Source organism: Rousettus aegyptiacus, unplaced genomic scaffold (assembly GCF_014176215.1).
Source record: "Rousettus aegyptiacus isolate mRouAeg1 unplaced genomic scaffold, mRouAeg1.p scaffold_m13_p_9, whole genome shotgun sequence".
NCBI classification, from domain to species: domain Eukaryota; kingdom Metazoa; phylum Chordata; class Mammalia; order Chiroptera; family Pteropodidae; genus Rousettus; species Rousettus aegyptiacus.
In genome coordinates, this window is record NW_023416312.1 from 43,497,313 (window position 1) to 43,519,318 (window position 22,006).

The window sequence follows — 22,006 nt, forward strand, 5'->3', positions numbered from 1 at the left end:
GTGATTAGACATTTGTATAACTTACATCAGCAGTCCCTAAGCTTTTTGGCACCAAAGACTGGTGTTCCTATAAAATCTAGTGAGTGATGATCTGAGGTGGAGCGAAAGCAGTGATTCTAGTGCTAGGGGGCAACTAAAAATACAGACTTAGCTTCAGTTGCTTGCCCGCCACTTTTCTCCTGCTGTGCGGCCAAGTTCCTAACAGACCACGGACCGGTATCGGTTTGCGGCCTAGTGGTTGGGAAACCCTGCTGTACATAATTATTGCAATATTCTTGAATATGTTATTTATGCTGTACTTTACATCTTTTCTCTTAATTTTTATATTTTTATTTTTTCAATTATAGTCGACATGCAATATTATATTAGTTTCAGTTGTAAAACACAATGATTAGACATTTATATAACAGGAAGTGATTGTCCCCAATAAATCCAGTATCCGTCTGATACCATACATAGATATTAAAATGCTAATGACTATGCAGCCCATGCTCTACTCTACAGTCCCATGACTATTTTGTAACTACCAATTTGTACTCTTAATCCCTCTCCCCTTTATCCATTCCTCAATCCCCCAATATGACAGCCATTAAAATGCTCTCTATGTCTATGAGCTTCTTTCTGTGGTCTGTTTGTTTATCCTGTTCTCTAGGTTACACATACGACATTTGTGTTTCTCTGTCTGAGTTTACTCAGTACAATACCATGTAGGTCCATCCATAATGTCATAGATGGCAAGATTTCATTATTTTATGCATGAATAATATTTCATTTCAAATATATGCCACCTCTTCTCTATCTATTCATTCATTAATGGAAACCCAGGATGCTGGCATATAGTGGCTACTGCAAGTAATGCTACAATGAACATATAAATTCACATGCCCCTTCAAAGTAGTATTTTGAGTTTTTTCAGATAAATACCCAGAAGTATAACTAGGTCTATGGTTATAGCCTTTGTTTTAAAGTCTATTTTGTCTGGTATAAATATTCTTACCCCATCTTTTTGTTTGTTAATTTTCATTTTCATGAAACATCTTTTTTCATTCTTTTACTTTTAGTCTGTGTCTTTCAATCTGAAAGTAAGTCTCTTCTAGACAGCATATGTAAGGGTCTTCTTTTCTTATCTATTTAGCAATCTTATCTTTTGATTGGAGAATTTAATTTATTTATATTTAAATAATTATTGCTAGATATGTAGTTATTGCCACTTTGTTATTCATATTTTTTCTTTTTTCTTTTTCTTCCTAAAGAAATCCCTCTAACATTTCCTGTAATATTGGCTTGGTGATGAACTTCTTTAGCTTTCTCTTGTCTGGGAAGCTCTTTATCTGTCCTTTGATTCTCAATTATAGCTTTGCTGGATAGAATAATCTTGGTTGTAGGTTGTTACTTTTCATCACTGAATATTTCCCGCTAATCCTTTCTGACCTACATTGTTTCTGTTGAGAAATCAGCTGACAGTCTTATGAGAGCTCCCTTGCAGGTAACTAACTGCTTTTTTCTTGCTAATTTTGAGTCTCTCTTTGTCTTTAACCTTTGGCATTTTAATTATGATATGTCTTGGTGTGGGCCTTTTAGGGTTCATTTTGTTTGGGATTCTCTGTGCTTCCTGAGCTTGTATGTCTATTTCCTTCACCAAGTTAGATATATTTCCAGTCATTATTTCCTAATAAAGGTTTTCAATTCCTCGCTTTCTCTTTTCTCCTTCTGGTATCTCTATGATGCAAATGTTTGTATGCTTGATATTATACCAAAGGTCCTTTAAACTATTCTCTCTTTTTTTTCTTTTTTGGATTCTTTTCTCTTGCTGCTGTCCTGCTTGGATGTTTTTTGCTATGCTATCTTATAAATCACTGATTCAACCCTCTACTTCATCTGATCTGCTGTTGATTCCCTGTGTTGTATTCTTCATATCTGACTGTTTTTTTTTATGTTTTCCATCTCCACTTTTCTGTTTTCTATTTATTTGTTAAAGTTTTCACAGAGAACAATAGATCAATATCTCTTATAAATACAACTGCAAAAGTCATAAACAAAATACTAGCAAATCTAATATGATAATACATTAAAAAGATTATATATCATGATGAAAAGAGGTTCGTTTCAGAGGCACAAGGATGGTTCGACATGTGCAAATCAATTAATGTAATATACTACATAAACAAAATAAAGGATGCAAATCATTTGATTATATCGATAGATGTAGAAAAACATTTGACAAAATAGAGCATCTATTTATGATTAAAACACTTAATCAAATAGGTATAGAAAAAAAGTGCCTTAAGGTAATAAAGGCCATATACAACAAAGCCTCAGCTAACATTATGCTTAACGATGATAAACTAAAAGCCTTTTCTCTAAGGTTAGGAAAAAGACAAGTTTTTCTGCTCTCACCACTCTTATTCAGTATAGTATTGGAAGCTCTAGCTAGAGCAATCAAGCAAAAGAAAGAAATCATTACTAAGACAAAGAGGGAACCCACTGTATGGGAAGATATTTGCAAACAATGCCTCCAATAAAAGGCTAATATCCAATATATATACAGAACTTACATAACTTCGCCATAACAAACAAACAAACAAAAAAAAACCAAAAAAACAACTTAAGTACAACTCAGGCAGAGGACCTGAATAGACACTTCTCCCAGTAAGATATACAAATGATCAACAGACATATGAAAAGATGCACTTCACTACCTATCAGGGATATGCAAATAAAAACCACAATGAGATACTACCTTTCACCCGTTAGAATGGCTATCATCCACAGGACAAGTAATAACAATTGATGAGGTTTTAGGGAAAAGGAACTCTCACACAATGATGGTGGGAATGTGAATTGGTACAGCCACTGTGAAAAACGTTATAAAGTTTCCTTAAACAATTAAGAATAGAATTACCATATAGCTCAGCAAGATCTCTTCTGGATATCTACCCCCAAATTTTGAAAACATTTTTTGGTAAAGATATATGCATTTAAATGTTTATAGCAGGATTCTTCATGGTGACCAGGACATGAAAACAACTGAAATGCTTTTTGATAGATGATTGGATAAATAAAATGTGATGCATATGTGTAACAGATGTCATTCAGCCATAGAGAAGATAAATACTGTCATTTGAAACAGCATGGATTGGTTTTGAGATTGTTGTGATAAGCAAAATAAGTCAGACAGAAAATGTTGACAACCATATGATTTTACTCATACTTGGGATATAAAACTGAAAGCAACAAATGAATAAGACAGAGACTTATGGACATGGACAATAGTTTAATGGTTATCAGAGAGAAATTTTGGAGAGAAGAGCTAGATAAGGGTAAAGGAGTCAAATACATGGTGGTTGAAGTATATTTAACTTTGTGGGGTGAACACACAATGCGATATATATATATATATATACACATATATATATATATACATATATATGTATATATATATATGACATATTATTGAATTGTACACTTCAAACATATAATTTTATTAACCAATGTCACTCTAATAAATCTAATAAAATAATTAATTAATAATTAAAAATAAGATTATTCTGTTATCTTGATATTACAACAATGAGTACTTTCTAACTTGATTTCAAAATAGATTTTTTTTCTAACTTGGTACTTCAAGAAATAGCTAATGGGATTATGACTAGTAGAAAAACTAGTGTTGATTGAATACAGACACTCAAGGGAAAAACAATGTTTACTGGGCACAGTTTAACACAGTGTTTACTAAACCGGCCATTCTTATATCACTTTTATGAGTTTTACTCTTTTAGTACACTACCTGTATCATATTTACTAATTTTAAGAAAATAAACCTAACATCATGACTTGCTATTACAGCTTTACCTCAGGTATTGATGGAATGAGTGGTTTTGAAAACTAGTTATATTTTTCCAAATTATATCCAAATATGTAACTTTAAAAAAATACAATTCTTAGAATAAAAAGTATTTGTGTATCATTTGTAATCAGATTGAGGCAGAGCTACCTGTACTACACTTTAGGAAACATTGACTAAGGAATATAAGTACAAGAAAGGCAGACCATAAGGAAGAAACAAAGGAAGGGGGTGTACAGGAATTCAGATTCTCTCAGAAAAGAATTTTAAAAGCTAGCATAAAACTGACCATCACAGCTACATATTGTATGATTTCATTTTTTCTTTCAGTTTTTATTTGAGAAAAAAAAATAGACAACATACTTTATATGTTATTAGACAAGTCAACAGTGACAATAGAATAAAATTATGTTATTACCCTTTAAATTTATTTAAATAATTATTATTTTAAAATTCTAGGCATATTCTTTTACTCCAAAAGAATTAAAATGGTACCTTTGCTGAAACACTTAATGGTCATAGAAACTAATTTCCTCTTAACTTTAGTTAAGCCAGAGAAATAATTATAATTTCACAGTTCAAAGATGTTAGAGATCAATTTATAAATCATTTTCCAAGAGATATTCTCTTGGCCTTTGAAGGCATCTATTTTCAAACTTAATATTAGAGCCAAGCAAATTTAACAATAAGGATTTTTAAAATAAAAATGTTATTATATGTTTTGTATAATTGCTTATCTATGTAATTATTTATCTATGGCCTACACACTTTACCTTATTTTATGATATCTATTTTTATGTAATGTTACAGTGCGTACATGATTACATTTATATGAAATGTCCAGAACTGGCAAATCCATAGAGACAGAAAGTAAATTAGTAGTTGCCAGGGGCTGAGAGCAGAGGGGAGTGGAGAATGACTGCTAAAAGGTAAGGGATTATTTTTGAGGATGATGAAAATGTTCTGGAATCAATAGTGGCGATAGGTACAAAACTCTGAATATACTAAAAACTAATGAATCATACATATTAAATGGGTGGGTTTTATGAGATGTGAATTATACCTCAATAAAAATGTTGAAAAAAGATAACTAACAATACCAGATGCATAGTGTATCTTTTAAGTAAGTTCTGAATCAAGAGATTTTTGAGACTTCACATATTTGTGGAATTATAGGCTTGCTTATTTATAACTTTTACTTAAAGTTAAACAGTTTTTAGTCCAATTGCATTTATCTCTTTAGTGTTTGGGAGTGGAGGATTGGACACATAGGATTTATTCTTTAAAAGAAGGAAAGCTAGGGATACCATCAATATCATCAGGTTTGATCACTTGATCTCAGAGTAATAATCATATAGTCTCACAAAAGGAGGCTTAACTGGTGTTTCTGTGTTCTTTAGGTCACCTTTGGGGGAGTGTCCATCACTAGGGGCGGTAGTCACATAACTAATATACTTAGGCTTCCCCTTTCTTCTGTTTAATAAATTATCTAATTAATATTGAATATAATTCTCTAGCTACATTATCTACCTCTGGCTGAGTCTCCCAATCTCTGAAAAAGAGTCAGAAAGCAGTCCATTTGTTGGCTGTAACATTATTACTTTACAGAGCATGGCTCTTTTAATTCCCCGAGGTTTTTTTTTTAAGCTAAGAGAGAATTATTAACTGTCATAGCACCCCAATATCCTAGAGAGAATTTTTCCACTGCCTAAATATATCCTTGAAAAAGTCACCTCCATTGTTATGGGTAATAATTATTCCTGACACAAACCATTCCATGCAGAGGATTGTGTCTCCATGGTTTGCAATTTTTTAAAAGTGGAAAAAGTATTATGAAACAGAGTATCTACCCACGTAATTTTCCATTCTATGTCATTCAGTTTTATAGATTTAGCTTCTTCACTATGTGCTATCATTGTCCATGATTCTACAGAATCACTGGAGCTCTGGTAATAATGATCCTATAATTACACAGTGTTTTTTGTATTGTTTTATTATCAATGTTTAAATTGGGCCTGAGTGCTACCATTAGAAGTTTAGGATACCCTGAAGGGGATTAGTATTTGTAATATTATTAGAATGAGCAATTGAACCTTGCCTCAGAGATAGTCTTCCCTCTCCTATATGAATGTTTTCACTGGCTCTACATTGCTTCTAGAGAACTGGGTTAATGAATGAAGAAGGATGTAGGAGGTTGCTATTTTACATAAGCCTGTCAGAAAAATTTTCTTTGATTTGATAAAAAGTTAAAAACTAAAGACTCTTCCCAAATTAATGCTGTAAATATATAGAAATATATATAGCAATTAAGCATATCAATAGTGGTTTAACCTCAATAGGAACAGGAAAAATATAAATTAAATCAATCATGGGATAACCTTTCCTACTTAACAAATAGTATACCTGATAATACAAACCTTTGATGAAGATATGAGTAAAATATGCCTATGGGAGTGTAAGTCTATATAAAATTTTTTTGAAAACAATTTGGAAATACCTAATTAAATTAAAAATTATTTCGTGACTCAATAAATACACCTCCAGTAAACTTTCATAGAGAAACTCTTATATGTGTCTACAGAGAACATGCAAAAGAATGATTACAGAAACATCATTTTTTAATAGTGAAAAAAATGTAAATAACCTAACTATTCATCTTTATAGAAATGGGTAAATAAGTTTGATATCTATGATTTGTTCTGTGTATTTTATTTTTTCAGGCGTTACATTTAGACTTTTGATCCATTTCGAGTTAATTTTTGTGTATGGTATCAAATAGCAGTCTACTTTAATTAATTAATTAATTAATTAATTAATTAGATTTATGTTTTTATGCCTATAGCACCTGGTCTTTCTAGGTGGTCTCCCATTCAAGCACTCACCAGGCCCAACTGTGCTTAGCTTCCAAGATCAGTTGGAATTGAGAGTGTTCAGGGTGGCATGGCCATAGGCTATATTCATTGTTTAAAATGTGGCTTTCTAATTTTCCCAGCACCATTTATTGAAAAGGTTTTCTTTTTTCATTGTATGTTTTTTGACTCCTTCATTGAAAATTTGTTGCCCATATACATGTGGGTTTATTACTGGGCTTTCAATTCGATTCCATTGTTCTTTGTGTCTATTTTTCTGCCAGTATCATACTGTTTTGGTTATTGAAGATTTGTAGTATAAGTTGAAGTTAGGGAATGTGATTATTTTTTTTAATCAGGATTATTCTGGCTATTTTGGCTATTATGGACCTCAGACTCAAGATTTTATGTATTTGACTCTAAAGACAAGGGAAGTAAAAGCAAACATAAACAGAGACTATAACAAACCTAAAAGCTTCTGCACAACGAAAGAAACCATCGACAAAACAAAAAAGTAACCAACATAATGGGAGAAGATTTGCAAACAATATTTGTGCTAAGCAGCTAATATAAAATATATATATATATATATATATATTCATAAACCTCAACAACAAAAAACAATCCAATTAAAAGTGAACAGAGAATCCGAACACTTCTCACAAGAAGACATAGAAATAATCAATTAAAAAATGTTCAACTTCACTAGTTATTAGGGAAATGCAAATCAAAGCAATGAGATATCACTTTACAACTATTAGACAAACAATAAGTATTAGAGAGGATGTGAAAAAAAAGGAACCCTCCTACACTGCTGGTGGGAATGTAAATTGGTACAGCCGCTATGGAAAACAGTATGGAGCTTCCTAAAAAATTAAGATTAGAGCTACCAAATGACCCAGAAATCTCTCTTCTCTATACCTGTCCAAAAACTTTGAAAACATTTATTCGTAAAGTTATATGTACACTTATATTCATTGCAGCATTTTTCTAATGTTTTATATCTTAAAAAATGTTAGACCTATTAAATATGGTGCTTATCCTCTTATACAAATTCATTATTAAGATACATAAGTCGAAATATTAACCTACTTTCAGCCTTCAAATAATAATAATGTTATATATATGGAAATAATATTTAGCTATAATTATTTAATGTAATTGGACATTAATGATAAAAAGGAATAATAAACATGGTGTAAAATTTTCTTTGAAATGTTGTAGACATTTGATGTAGCTTGGATAGGAGATCTTATAAGTATAGTGGTCATTTTGGCCTATAGGTATTTTAAATCAGTATGTACAAAAGCGGTGGGCAGCAGGAATAGTGAGTTTTCACTCCGAGGAGCAAAATCACATTCAGAAAACAGATCCTTGGGTAGGGTAAAGACAATGAACTTTGTTTCGCAGTTTACTTAGAAATTAAAGTAGAATGGCATAGTGAATTTACTTGGTTATTGAGGCAGAATAGCATATTTCTTGGATCTTGGCACTACCCACTTACTAGGGTTTTTTGTTTGCTTGCTTATTTATTTATTTATTTATTTATTTATTTATTTATTTATTTATTTATTGCTCTAAATCTGTTTCCTTAGTTGTAAATGTAGTTGATAAAAGTAGTACCTATCTTTTTGGATTGATGAGAGGACTGTATGAAATAATTTATTTAAAATTTTCAAAGTATTATCTAACATGTAGTAAGAGCTAAAATCAATTTTAGCTTTATTTTAGGAGTCACAAGATTCACTATGCCAAAATTGGAGCACTATCTGTTACTCGGCTCTGTAGAAAATATTTGAGATTAGGTAGGTCCTATCACCAGGAGTCTCATATGGCTTAAGTCCCCATGAATGCTTTCTCAGAACAAATGAGTTGAAGCAGTTATAGGACCAATCTCAGTCAGGATTACTGGAGTGACAACAATATCCCTAACAGCAGTCTATAAATACATGAATATAATATAGTGTGTTCAAAGGTAAACTCATAGTAATACCTCTGGCCCTTTTTTAGTGCTTTTGTTTGTCTGTTGGTTTGTTTTTTATCTTGGTAAATGTCCCTACAATCTAGTCATCTGAGTAAATAGAAAGTCATGATTTAGAAGTCATTCGTCCATATCCTATTCATCAATTAATTCTATGGATTTTATTTCCAAAATATCCCTGAAATAGATCTTTCCTCCATAACTCGATTACTATTATTATCACCAAATGGAGACAATCACAATGATGGAGACAATCACAATAACTTTCTGACTAGTCTCCCCACATCTACTCTTCCCCCATACCCAATCTTTTCTTCTTACAGAAGCTAACATTTTCTTTTTTAAAAAAATACATGACTAATTGTCATTCTCCTGCTTTAAAAAGCTTCATTGTCTTCCAATTGTTATTAGAATAAAGAATAAATTTCTTACCGTTGCCTATAAGACTCTGCATAATTGGAATCCAACCTACTCTCCAGATTTATCTGATACCAAGAACTTTATTTCCTTCTGTTATTAACCAAATTCTTTTTTAAATTTATTTTTATTATCATCCATAATTTGTCAGGATCTCACACTAATGATAAACTCCAACAGGACATATCTGTTTTTCTTTGCTTTTATAATACTCGGAGCCCTAGCACAATGCCTGAAAATTGTAGAGTTCAATAACTATTTGCTCAATGAATTGACACACAATTATATATAGGCATTTATCTTTCTATATTTCAAGTCTCAGTTAAAATATGAACTCTTCTGAGAGGTTTTTCCAGATTGTCTTAGCTAAAGATGTTCAACCGACTCCCCTATGTTGTTCTTTATCCCATTACCTTATTTTATTTTTCTAATTAAAATTGATTTCATTTGACAAATGAATGAATGAATGAATGAAAAATATTTTACTAGATTTTTATTCATTTTAGATGTTTAGACTAAAAGAGAGGAAGCCCTAGGAAAAAAAATAATTCTTGAAAAATGTTTATATTTGCAAATATTGAGGTCATAGCTATACTTTAAAACTTGATACATTAAAATAATGACCAAGAAGTATGTATAAGTAAAACAAACAAAAAACTAGGAAAATATTAATAACTAAATTGATGAGTTAAATTAGGCATGGGATTTTAACATCTTTCCTGTTTGAGCCCAAGATTAAAACATCAAAGGTGATAAAACAGAAAGTGAGTTGATGACTGTAATTGTTGAAAAAAGAAATAAAGTAATGTAATGATGTTTCTGAATGCCTATGCCTCTAAGGTATATTAGCTAAAATGTAGTAGGATGGTTTCAAGTCCTCCTGGGAGGAAGATTAATCTCCCTTCTGCCCCTTAGCTACTCCAACATTTTTCCGATCCTCATTGTAAATTAATTAACAAAAGACTTATTTATTTATGTCTTATACTTTCTTTGGCTTAAATCTCAAGAGACTTAAAGTCTCTTTGACTTTATCATAAAGGATAAAAACAGGTTTATCAAATATGAGAGGCTAAAAAGTGTTTTAGTGGAAAATTTATAAAAAGGTAAAATGAGGGAATATAAATATACCAAATAACAAAGTTGATATAAAGTACTTAAGCTATAATTTTAGCACTGGGAACCACGTCAACTACAGTCAAAGAATAATAAAATGAGTAGCTTGATAGAAGGAAATATACCAGCTTTCTGGGAAAGAAAATTTTTTCTCTAGAGTTGAATTTTAAAGGTTAATTACTGTGTAGATTATTACATAAGGGTCATTGAATTACATAAAATACTTTGTTTTCAACAATATATTATAATTAAAAGTTCTGTAATTTTGGTAAGATGTGATGTGTTACCTAGAAAATGTTGACAAAATTTCCTGGTTATAGCCTGCCAGGCATCAAGGTGTTTTCTAGGCTCCATAAATTAATAATAAATTTTCAATTCCAATTTCTATTTCTAGCACTGGGAAATGTATGCTATATTTATTATGATGCAATTGACCTATGGTTTCTCCATCATTTACATTAGCCATCTATGATATTTATAATAACGTCCTTTAAAACTTGTCTGTAGAAGTCAACAGTGCACAATAAAAGCGCACACTGCAGTTTATTTATTTACCCAGTTAAACGTTCCTTGACAAAGTGACCATAAGAACAGAACATCTCATTACCGTAAGGCTACAGGATAGGAGCTTCAGGGTGAAGGTGGAAGGCAGCCTTATGTTTATCTCAGATATACTTTTCTAATCTTAGCAAGAGAAATATTTCAATTGGAGATAAAAAAATGATGAGTCTCTAATTAGCAGGTATTGTTGTTGAGGTGAAGATAGCTTTTGTTTCCAAGTTATTTAAAAATATCAAGCAACAATATATGCATCCTGAATTGTCATTGAAAGAAAAGCCACAAGATTTTGGAAGAGAGAGAAAAGGCCATTAAAAAACAAGAAAGAGCATTTGGCTACATGAGCAAACAGACATATCATACATTTAGTTTTAAATGCCAAGATAGGAAAGACCCTACGAACAGAAGTTGAAAATCAATTTTGTAATCGGAAAATACAGTTGTTAAAAGGTCCTTGCTTTAAGGGATTTTAGATTATATTTTAGAGAGGCTGGATAGCCTTCTGTTGCTAACCTCAACGAGCAACTAAAAATGTGCAGTGACAAAAGATTTCACAATATATTGAGTCACAGACATAAAGTGCCTTACAAAGAAATGTATCTTTAAAATAACATATGCTGTAAATATTTTATCTTAGCTGCAAACTTGGAAAGACTGAGAACGAATTCACAAAATAAGACACATTTGGTGAAGTTTGAGTGACTTTCTTTGCTCAATCTTGTAATATTCCAGCTGCAATATCTTTGGAAGAAATCATTGCTAAAATTGTACCCACTGAATTTCAACAAGCAGATGTTACTACCGATCTCTTTTATACAAAAGAGAATGTCACAGAGGGTCATTTTTCGAATTACATTAATTAAATTTGTTAACAGCTAACACTTAAAACATTCCAATTTATTTACTTTTGTATATTGATATCTTTAATGAGAAAAAAAATATTCAAGTCCCAGAGAAATTAAAGTACAGTTGTAAAGTGCTGACCTGAGTTCATAATGTAGGCAATGAAAATTCAGTAATCTCCAAATCATGCCACAAAACTTACTCAAAAGTTTAGTTATAACATGATTGTTTTATCAATTTTTAAATTTACTAAATTTTAATAAAATCAATGCTGGTTTATTGATATTTTATAATTATATCAAAAAATTGTGTTAAGTCTTAAATTTAAGGGTAGTTAAAAGAGTAATTATACATTACTCCATTGATGAACTCCTAGGTGCCTCCATATCCAGACTATTGTAAATAATGCTGCAATGGACATATAGAGGTACATGTCTCTCCAAAGTAGTGTTTTGGGTTTCTTTGAATAAATACCAAGAAGTGGGATTCTGGGTCCTTCTTTGTGTCTTGTTATAGCCTTTGTTTTTCTTTTTATTAAGAAAGCACATTTTAATTAAAATAATTATTGGTTAATAAAATCAAATAAGTTTAAAGTGTACAATTAAACAATACATCATATGTATATTGCATTGTGTGTTCACTACCCAAAGTTAAATTTTCTTTTGTCACCGATTAATTGACCTCCTTCACTCCTATCTACCACTTCTTTCCTCCCCTTCCCTCTGGTAACCACTGTTCTACTGCCTGTGTCCATGAGTCTCTGATTGTCATGTTCATTTATTGCTTTCAGTTTTATATTCCACATATGAGTGAAATCATATGGTTCTCAATTTTTTCTGTGTGACTTATTTGGCTTAGCATGATTATCTCAAGATCCATCCATGTTGGTGCAAATGGTAGTATTTCATCTTTTCTGATAACTGAGTAATATTCCATTGTATATATGCACCACTTCTTTATCCAATTATCTATTGTAGTATGCTTTGGTTGTTTCCATGTCTTGGCCACTGTGAATAATGCTGCTGTGGACATCGGGGTGCATATGCCTTTGTGGATAAATGTTTTCATTTTTGGGAGGATAAATAACAAAAGAGGGAGTGCTGGGTGATATGGTAATTCTATTTAGTTTTTTGAAGAACCTTCATACTGTTTTCCATACTGGCATACAAATTTACATTCCTGCCAGAAGTATACGAGGGTTTCTTTTCCCTACAACCTCTCCAACACTTATTACTATTTGTCCTGTTGATGATAGCTATTTTAAAAGATGTGAGATGATATCTAATTGTGGTATTGATTTAAATTTCCCTAGTAGCTAGTGAAGTTGAGCATCTGTTCATATGTCTGTTAACCATTTGTATATCTTACTGGGAAAAGTGTCTATTCAGATCTTCTGCCTATTTTTAATTGGATTGTTTTTTTTTATTGTTGAGTTGTATGAGTTCTTTACATATTTTGGAATTTAGGCCCTTATTAGAGGCATTATTTGGAAATATAGTCTCTCATTCCAATGAATACCTCTGTGCAGAAGCTTTTGTACTCTGATATAGTCCCATTCATTTATTTTTGCTTTTACTTCTCTTGCTTTTGAGGTCAAATTCATAAAATCCTTTCTAAATCCAAGGTCTATGAGTTTAGTTCTTCCATACAATTTCTCGTTCTAGCTCTTATCTTCAGGTTATAGGTCCATTCTGAGTTAATTTTGCTGTATGGTGACAGATGGTCTAGTTTCATTCTTTTGTATGTGGTTTTCCAATTTTCCCCAGCTTCCTTCCTTCCTTCCTTCCTTCCTTCCTTCCTTCCTTCCTTCCTTCCTTCTTTCTTTCTTTCCTTCCTTTTTCTTTCTTTTTTCTTTCTTTCTTTCTTTCTTTTTCTTTCTTTCCTTTATAAGTTTTCCAATTATAGTTCACATACAATATTATATAAGTTGCAGGTGTACAACGCAGTTATTAGACATTTATATAACTTAGGAAGTGATTGTCCCAATAAATCCAGTACCCATCCGACACTATATATAGTTATTAAAATACTACTGATAGTGTTCCTTATGCTCTACTCTATGTCCTCATGACTTTTTGTAACAACCAATTTGTACCTCTTAATCCCCTCCCCTTCACCCACCTCCTGCTCAATATGATGACCATCAAAATGCTCTATTTATCTATGATCTTTTTTCTATTATTTATCCTGTTCTTTAAATTCCACACATGACTTTTGTCTTTCTCTGACTTACTCCACTCAGCACAAGTCCCTCTAGGTTCATCTATGTTGTTTGCAGATGGTAAGATTTTATTCTTTTTTAATGGCTGAGTAATATTCCATTAATGTATAAGTAATATTCCATTATACATACAACACTTACTCTTTGTCCTATTCTTTATGGGTTATATGTACTCTTCTGTTGTATTTGAACCTTGGTCGTTATTTGCTCATCGATGAGAGAAATTGACCCTCAGTCTGATTGATTGTGATAACTAGCCTTGACCAGAAGAAGATCTGTTTTAAAGGGGCTAAACCTACAGAGTCAGATTCACTTTAACAGAGCTCCAGTGCTGGCTCTCTCTGCCTTTTGGGTATGTTGTCCTCAGATGTGACTCTGGGTGGTACTCTGGCTCTGACCAAAACTGTGTAAGCTAGGGCCTCCTGGGGGGGACCCTCCTACGTGCCAAGTTCAGCTGCAACCTATGCCCCGCCTGTGGGTATGAGCCACTAAGCAATCTGTAGATGGCCACTACCCATGCTGAACTTGGAAGTGGTTCAAGACGACAAGCCACAAATAGTGGCTGGCTGACACTAGTGCCAGGCTTGGGGCTGCATAGTAAGAGGTACAGGGCACACCAAGATCAGATCAAATACTGCTCGTTTTGGTTTTGTGAACCTTTGAGAAATTTTAGGAAAGTCTGTAGCAAGAAACGAGACAGGCCATTTGTATGGAAAATCTACTGGAAGCAGCTTGATTGGGCCCACAGGTTGAGAGGGCAGGGTTAGGGAATCACCTGGGTAGGTTGATCACTGTTACCCAGGTTGATGGAGACTCCAATATGGTGCCTATCTGGGTCTGCGAGTTGAGTTGGGGCAGGCTTAAAAAAAATAACAATGCCCTCTGACGGCACTTCTGTCTGAAAGAAAGCATCCCCTTCAGCCCTCACCCTAAAGCCAGACAACTCAGTTTTTCCCCATATATCACTGACGTCTTTCAAGCTGCTGCCCCAGAGTTGGATCTCAGAGCAAGTGAGTCCATCATCAGGTAAGTTTGTGCATGGGCCCTTAGAAAGAAAAGTCTGTGACTGCTTCAACCTTCCTTTTCAGTCACAGTCTCTGCTCATTTTCACATATAGAAGTTGTAGGGACTTCACTTTTCATCACCGGAACCCTCATTGGAGATACTGGTATGGGGCCAGAACCTCTTGCTCTTTCAGGGGGACCTCTGCAGCTGAGATATTCTACTGACACTCAACTGCCACATGTGTATGTGGGACCAGCTCATTTCATGTCTCCACTCCTTTTTAAAGTCTCAAGGTGTCCTCTTTGCTGCGCCTCTAGTTGGAAGACTTCTTTCCAACTACACTTTCAGCAACTCTCTATAGTTTCTGTAGTTTACTCATAAATTTGTTGTGGTTGTGAGAGGAGGCAAGCACAGCATTTACCTACTCTACCATCTTGACTAGAAGTTCCCAGTGATATCTTTTTTCTCTATCCTTTGTCTTAAAGTTTTTTTTTTCTGGTATAAGAATTATTACCCTAGCCATTTTTTTTTGTTTTCTTTTTTGTTTTTATTTTCATGAAATACACATTTTCCATCTCTTTACTTTTAGTTTCTATGTCTCATTTGCTCAAACAGTAAAAAGAAAAAATAGTACAAGAAAATAATGATAGTTTAAGGGACCTCTGGGATAACATTAAGCATAACAACAGTTGCATCAAAGAGGTACTAGAAAAAGCAAGAGAAAAAAGGATTTAAAAACTATTAGAAAAAAATAATCACAGGAAACTTCTCTAACCTCTTGAGATATACACACAAGCCCAGAAAAATCAAAGTCTAAAACAAGGTAAACTCAAAGAGGTCAACATCAAGACACATCTTAATTAAAATGTCAAAAGTTAAAGACAAAGAGAGAATCTTAAAAACAGAAAGAAAAGCAATTAGTTACTTACAAGGGAGCTCCCATAAGACTTGCTGATTTCTCAACAGAAATTTTGCAGGCCAGAAAAAATCGGTATAAAATATTCAAAGTGATTAAAAGCAGGGGTCTACAGCTGATATTAGTCTACTCAGAAAAGCTATAATTTAGAATCAAAGGACAGATAAAGAGCTTCCCAGACAAGAAAAGCTAAAGTCATTCATCATCACCAAACCAGTATTACAAGAAATGTTAAAAGAACTTTTTTTTAAAAGAAGAAAAAAATGCAATTGTGTTCGCAGCCACCACTGTACTGCCATCGCTCTCTAACGCCAGAGCCACCCCTAGCTCCTCGAGCTCCAGTCGAAGGAGAAGGAGGGTAAGTAAGGAGGTCTCTATACCATGGCTCATACAAAGCAGTGGTAAACCACCGAGGGAGCAACTGGCTACAAAAACTACTCACAACAGTGCACTCTCTACTGGAGGGGTAAAGAAACCTAATCGCTACAGGCCTGATACTGTGGCACTCTGTGAATTTAGGCGTTATCAAAAGTCTACTGAACTTCTGATTTGCAACTTTCCTTCTAGCGTCTCATGGGAGAAATTGCTCAGGACTTCAAAACAGATCTGCACTTCCAGGTGCAGCTATTGGTGCTTTGCAGGAGGCAAGTGAGGCCTTTTTGAAGACACCAACCTGTTTACTATCCACACCAAATGTGTAACAATTATGTCAAAAGACATCTAGCTAGTATGCCAAATATGTGAAGAACATTCTTAAGAATCCACTATGATGAGAAACTTCATTCTTTAAAAAAAAATGATCTTCTTCTTGTTATTGGTAGTTCTGAACATTAGATTTTTTTTCCCTCCACAGTGTCAAAGATACCTAAGTATATGATTACATGGAGAAAAATAGAGGACAGAAATCAAGTACTGGCAGTTTTTTCATTTTCATTTGTGTGTGAATTTTTAATATAAATGTGGGGGCATAAAGCATTAACGAAAGTAAAAATATTTCAGTGAATATGTTTCATCAGTTCAACTTTAGAGCAATTATAAATAAACCTGTTAAATTTCTCTGGATAATACCAGCATTTGGATTTTTTTAAACAAATAAATGTTTTAATGATGGCAACTAAATGTTATTTGTAGCATTTTTACCAGTAGATTCTATCCATTCATTATACTTTTTTGAGTTGTCCTATATGCAAGTACATGTTTTTAATGTTGTCTGTCTTCTGTGCTGTTCCTGTAAGTTTGTTATTAAAATACATTAAGTTATAAAAAATAAGAAATATGGATTACAAAAATGGCAATATCTACATATCTATCAATAATTACTTTAAATGTAAATAGATTAAATGTTCCAATCAAAAATTATAAGTTGTCTGAATGAATAAGAAAATAAGAACTTTATATATGCTGCCTACAAAAGACTCACTTCAGAATTAAAGTCTTAATTTGAAGGTAATATCCATAAAATGGTAGAGTAAGGATCTTGGCTAAGGAACAAAAAAACAGGCAAAAATCATCAAAAACAACTTTTTTAGAACTCCATAAATTGGTCAGTCTTGCAACAATACAAGAAACATTTATTCAAGGAAAAAGTTTAAATTTTGGTATTAGCAGTGAGATTTTTTTTCTCATTTTAATGTGTCTCATTTCTATCTCCTACTATACAGCTCTGTGACAGTCTTTAAATTCTACAGCTCTAAATTCACAATGAAATTTAGCAATATGTCATCCAGGAAGAGGAAAATAGTGTTAAAGCTTTTTTTAAAAACACCATTCTCAAGGAAATAAAATTATATAGCCTGTCTGGCGATTCCTTGGAAGATACAACTTGAAAGGCTGTCTGTATTTGACATGACTAGGAGCTAACCAACTGTGAAAATCCTTTTGCATAATGACATTGACAATGTTCACAGGCAATTGTTCAGCTTTAAGGTGTTTGAATTTGTCCATAACAACTAGGGCAAACAATTGGCTAAACAAACATCTTAATAATAAAATTTGAGAAATTGGATGCCTATAGGGGCCTTGGAAATCTTCAACAAATTATTGAGAGTTTAGGAGATGCCATCATAGAGCTATGCACAAAATAACACTAGAAAGGCCTTAAGCTCTCACTGAGGTTAAACTCAAGGTTCTCCACAACAAGAGAGGAAGACTAAGGCAGAGTTGTAGACTACTTGGATGTGTGTTTACAGTGTGCCCTCACACACATTCAGAGCACTTGGGAAATGGCTAGGACACTTTTTGGTTCTATTTATTTAATAAATTCTGTATGCAATAATTAGCTGACCACTGTCATAACTGAGCAGACATATCACTGACTAAACAGGTCAGAGAACATAAACTTCACAAAAGAAATGTTGCTAAGAAATGTGTCAGTAAGCTAACAATCAATGTCACAAAACAACAAACAGTAACAGTAAACACTGTATGTGGGATCTGATTTACGATGTTTACATATTTTATCATTTAAAATACCCACTTTTTAACAACATAAACATTTTAAGCCATTCAATAAAGCATAAAAGCATGGCCCAAACATAGACAATCAATAGAAACTTTTCCTGAGCAAGTCCAGAGGGTACAATTACTAAATAAATACGTTAAATTGGCTGTTAAATGTATTACCAAAGAAATAAGAAAAACATTTTGTAGATTTAAAGCATAATAGAAACATTTTACAAATAGAAAAGATGAATAAAAAGTTAAGATTATAAAAAAAAAGATTGAGAGAGATGAAATAATGGTGTAGATGCTAGAGGCTCTGTTTATCCCTCTAGCAACCAAATCAAAGTTGTGACAGAAACAAGGAGCAAACAGCAAGGGAAATCACCTGGGATTTAGATGAACAAGCCCTACAGCTAGGGAGAAAAATAAGAAATCACCCTGCAATAGGTGGAGATAGGATGAGGCGAAGAAGTGAGGCTGCCTGGTCTCAAGCAGATGAGTGGGACAGAGGCCATAGTAGCAGTAGCCAGTAGCTGCAGACATCTCTTAAAGGGGTCGTGTCTGCAACTGGACTTTAGTGGTGACAGAACGGATTGCTTTGAGCACTAGCACTAATTTGGCTGTGTGGGGGGCACCAGGGACTTACAGGAAGACATTGTCAGAGTGAAGGCTGAGGTGAGACTCGCTCTGTACAGAAGTACTAGTGGTATCCATTGTTCCTATGTTGAGCCCTCCCTGCTCCCCCGCCGACCCAGTACGTGGACTCAGCATTGCCATAGCTGAGATGTCATCAAAATGGATACTAGAGGTTGCTCCCTCCAGAGGATTTCCTGAAATTCTGCCTCTCCCAACTCACAGCCCTAACCATGCCATATCCAGATGTGTCCTCGGAGAATCAGGTGTCCCTTGCTGAGCAGCACCTAGACTCACACTGATGGCAGCTGACCTCGGTTTCTGGCATGGCCTCACTATAAGTGCAGCATCTGTGGATTGCTTGCTTAATCTTAACAGGTGGCCACAGAGAGGCACAGCCTTGGGCTAAACATGGCTTGCTGCTTAACCCCTCTCAGGACTGTGCCACTGGACACCTAACTACACAAATCCACACTAATAAGACTGAGAGACTTAGGAGCTTTGCTTACTACATAGAAACATACACAGAAAGGCAGCCAAAATGGGAAGACAAAGAAGCAGAAACCATATAAGAAAACAGAACAGAGATCCAGAAATAATGGAGGCAAACAACTTAAAAGATGTAGAGTTCAAAACACTGGTTATAAAGATGCTCAACAAACTTAAAGGCAGTGTAGATGAATTCAGTGAGAACTTTAACAAAGAGATAGAAAAACATAAAAATGGAAATGGAAATTTTAAAAGAGAACCAGTCAGAAATGAAGAACATATTATCTGAGATGAAAAGTATATTAAGTGAAATAAACAGAGTAGATAAAAAGAGGATTGAACTACCGATATAGAGGATGGGGAAGCCAAGGACACTCAATCAGAATGGCAAGAAAAAAGAAGCCAAGATTATAATAATAATAATTTAAGGAGTCTATGGAACACTATTAAATGTAAAAATATCCATGTCATAGGAGTACCAGAAATAAAATATGACACTGAAGAGCTCTTTGAAGAAATAATGGTGGAAAACTTCCCTAACATGGTGAAGAAAATAGACATACAACCCCAGGAAACAGGGAATCTCAAAAATCAGGAACCCGAAGAGGCCCGCACCAAAGACACTTCATAATTAAAATGTCAAGCGTTAAATACAAAGAGAGAATCTTAAAAGTAGCAAGAGAAAAGCAATAATTTACCTAAAAGGGAGCACCCATAAGACTGGAAGCTGATTTCTCAAAAGAATCTATGTAGGACAGAAAGACTTGACATAAAATATTTGATGTGCTGAAAACACAGGATCTACTATCAAGAATACTTTATCCAGAAAAAGCTATAATATAGAGTCGAAGGACAGATAAAGTGCTTCCCAGACCAAAATAAGCTGAGGGAATTTATCAAGTCCAAGACATTAATTATCACAGGAAATGTTGGAGGGACTTCTTTAAGAATTAAAAAAAAAGTATCAAAAACAGCACTAAAGAATGGTAATAACTGCATTCCTAACAACAAGTACCTCAAATGGAAAAAAAAATTAAGTGCTCCAACCAAAAGGTAGAGTGGGTGAGACCCACTTCAGATTAAAAGACACACATGGACTAAAAGGAAGGGGATGGGAAAAGATATTGACTTGAAGGATCTGGTGGGTATTGCACTGAATAAAATGAGTCAGATAGAGAAAGACAAATATTGCATGGTTTCAATTCCACATGGAATCTAAAGAACAAAATCAACAACAACAAAAGTGGAAATAAACTCATAGATACAGAGAATATTTTGAAAGCTACTAGATGGGAGGGGGTTGGGGAGACAAATAATAAGGTAAAGGGGTTAAAAGGTACAAATGGATAGTTGCGGAATAGACATGGAGATGCAAACTGTAGCATAGGGAAGATGGTTGATAATGTTATAACAAATATGTAAGAGGAGAGAGGGTACTAGATTTTGCGTGGTGGTTGCTTTGTGAGTTAAGTGGATCTCTGATTACTATGCTATACAACTGAAACTGGTATATTATTGTATGTCAACTATAATGGAAAATTCTTATTAAATTGTATAATGTAAATACAAGCAACTAATTGTCTGTTATATTTCAATAAATCCAGGGGAAAAAATGTTAATAAAAAAGAAGAAATGAAGAGACAGCACCCACATCAGCAAAATTTAAACAAAGGAGGAAAACTTACAACAGATAACACAGAAATATTAAACTTACCAAGACCAAATCATGAAGAAATGGAAAATCTGAAAATACCAATTACTAGTAAGGACATTGAATCGGTAATAAAGCATCTTTCCCTGCACTACCACAAAGAAAGAAGAAAGGAAGAAAGAAAAAGAAAGAAAGAAAGAAAGAAAGAAAGAAAGAAAGAAAGAAAGAAAGAAAGAAAGAAAGAAAGAAAGAAACCAAGACCAAATGGCTTTTCTTGTGCATTTTACCAAACTTTTAAAGAAATAACATCAATATTTCTAAAAGTCTTGCAAAATATTGAAGAGGAAGGAAAACTTTCAAACTTATTTTACAAAGTCAGCATTATCCTGATACCAAAGTTAGAAAAGAACACGAAAATACATAAAATTTTAAAAGTGGAGGTTAATATGCAAAAATCCTCAATACAATACTAGCAAATCTAATTTGCAATATATTAAAAATGTCTCTTACCATGGTCAAGCAAGATTTAACTTGAGATGCAAGAATGGTATGACAAACACAATTTAAAACTGACACAATACATCAATTAAATGAAATATAAAAAGCATATGGTCATCTAAATAAATACAGAAGAAGTGTTTCACAAAATTCAAAATCTATTCATGATGTAAACTGTTTACAAAATAGTTATATAAAGAACGTACCTTAACATAATAAAGGCTTTATATGGGAAGTCTACAGCTAGCATCTTACTCATTGATGAAAGTTTGAAAGTTTTTCCTCTTAGATAAGGAACAATACCAGGGTACTCACCCTCATGACCTCTATCCAACATTGTACTAGAATTTCTAGCCATAGCAATCAGACAAAAAAATAAATAAATAATGGAAGCATTAGAATTAGAAAAATATAAACTAAATTCTCTATGTGTATGACATAATTTTATATATAGAAAATCCTAAAAAATCCAACAACAACACGATGGTTAAATATAATCAATAAATTTAGTAAAATTGTAGGATACAAAATTAATATACAAAATCA

The 22,006-nt window shown here is 33.3% G+C and overlaps 1 pseudogene; it reads right to left on the reverse strand.

The window, feature by feature from the left end:
- Nucleotides 1–6,677: 6,677 nt before the first annotated feature.
- On the reverse strand, nucleotides 6,678–6,796 carry LOC118608487 (annotated as a pseudogene).
- Nucleotides 6,797–22,006: the final 15,210 nt, after the last annotated feature.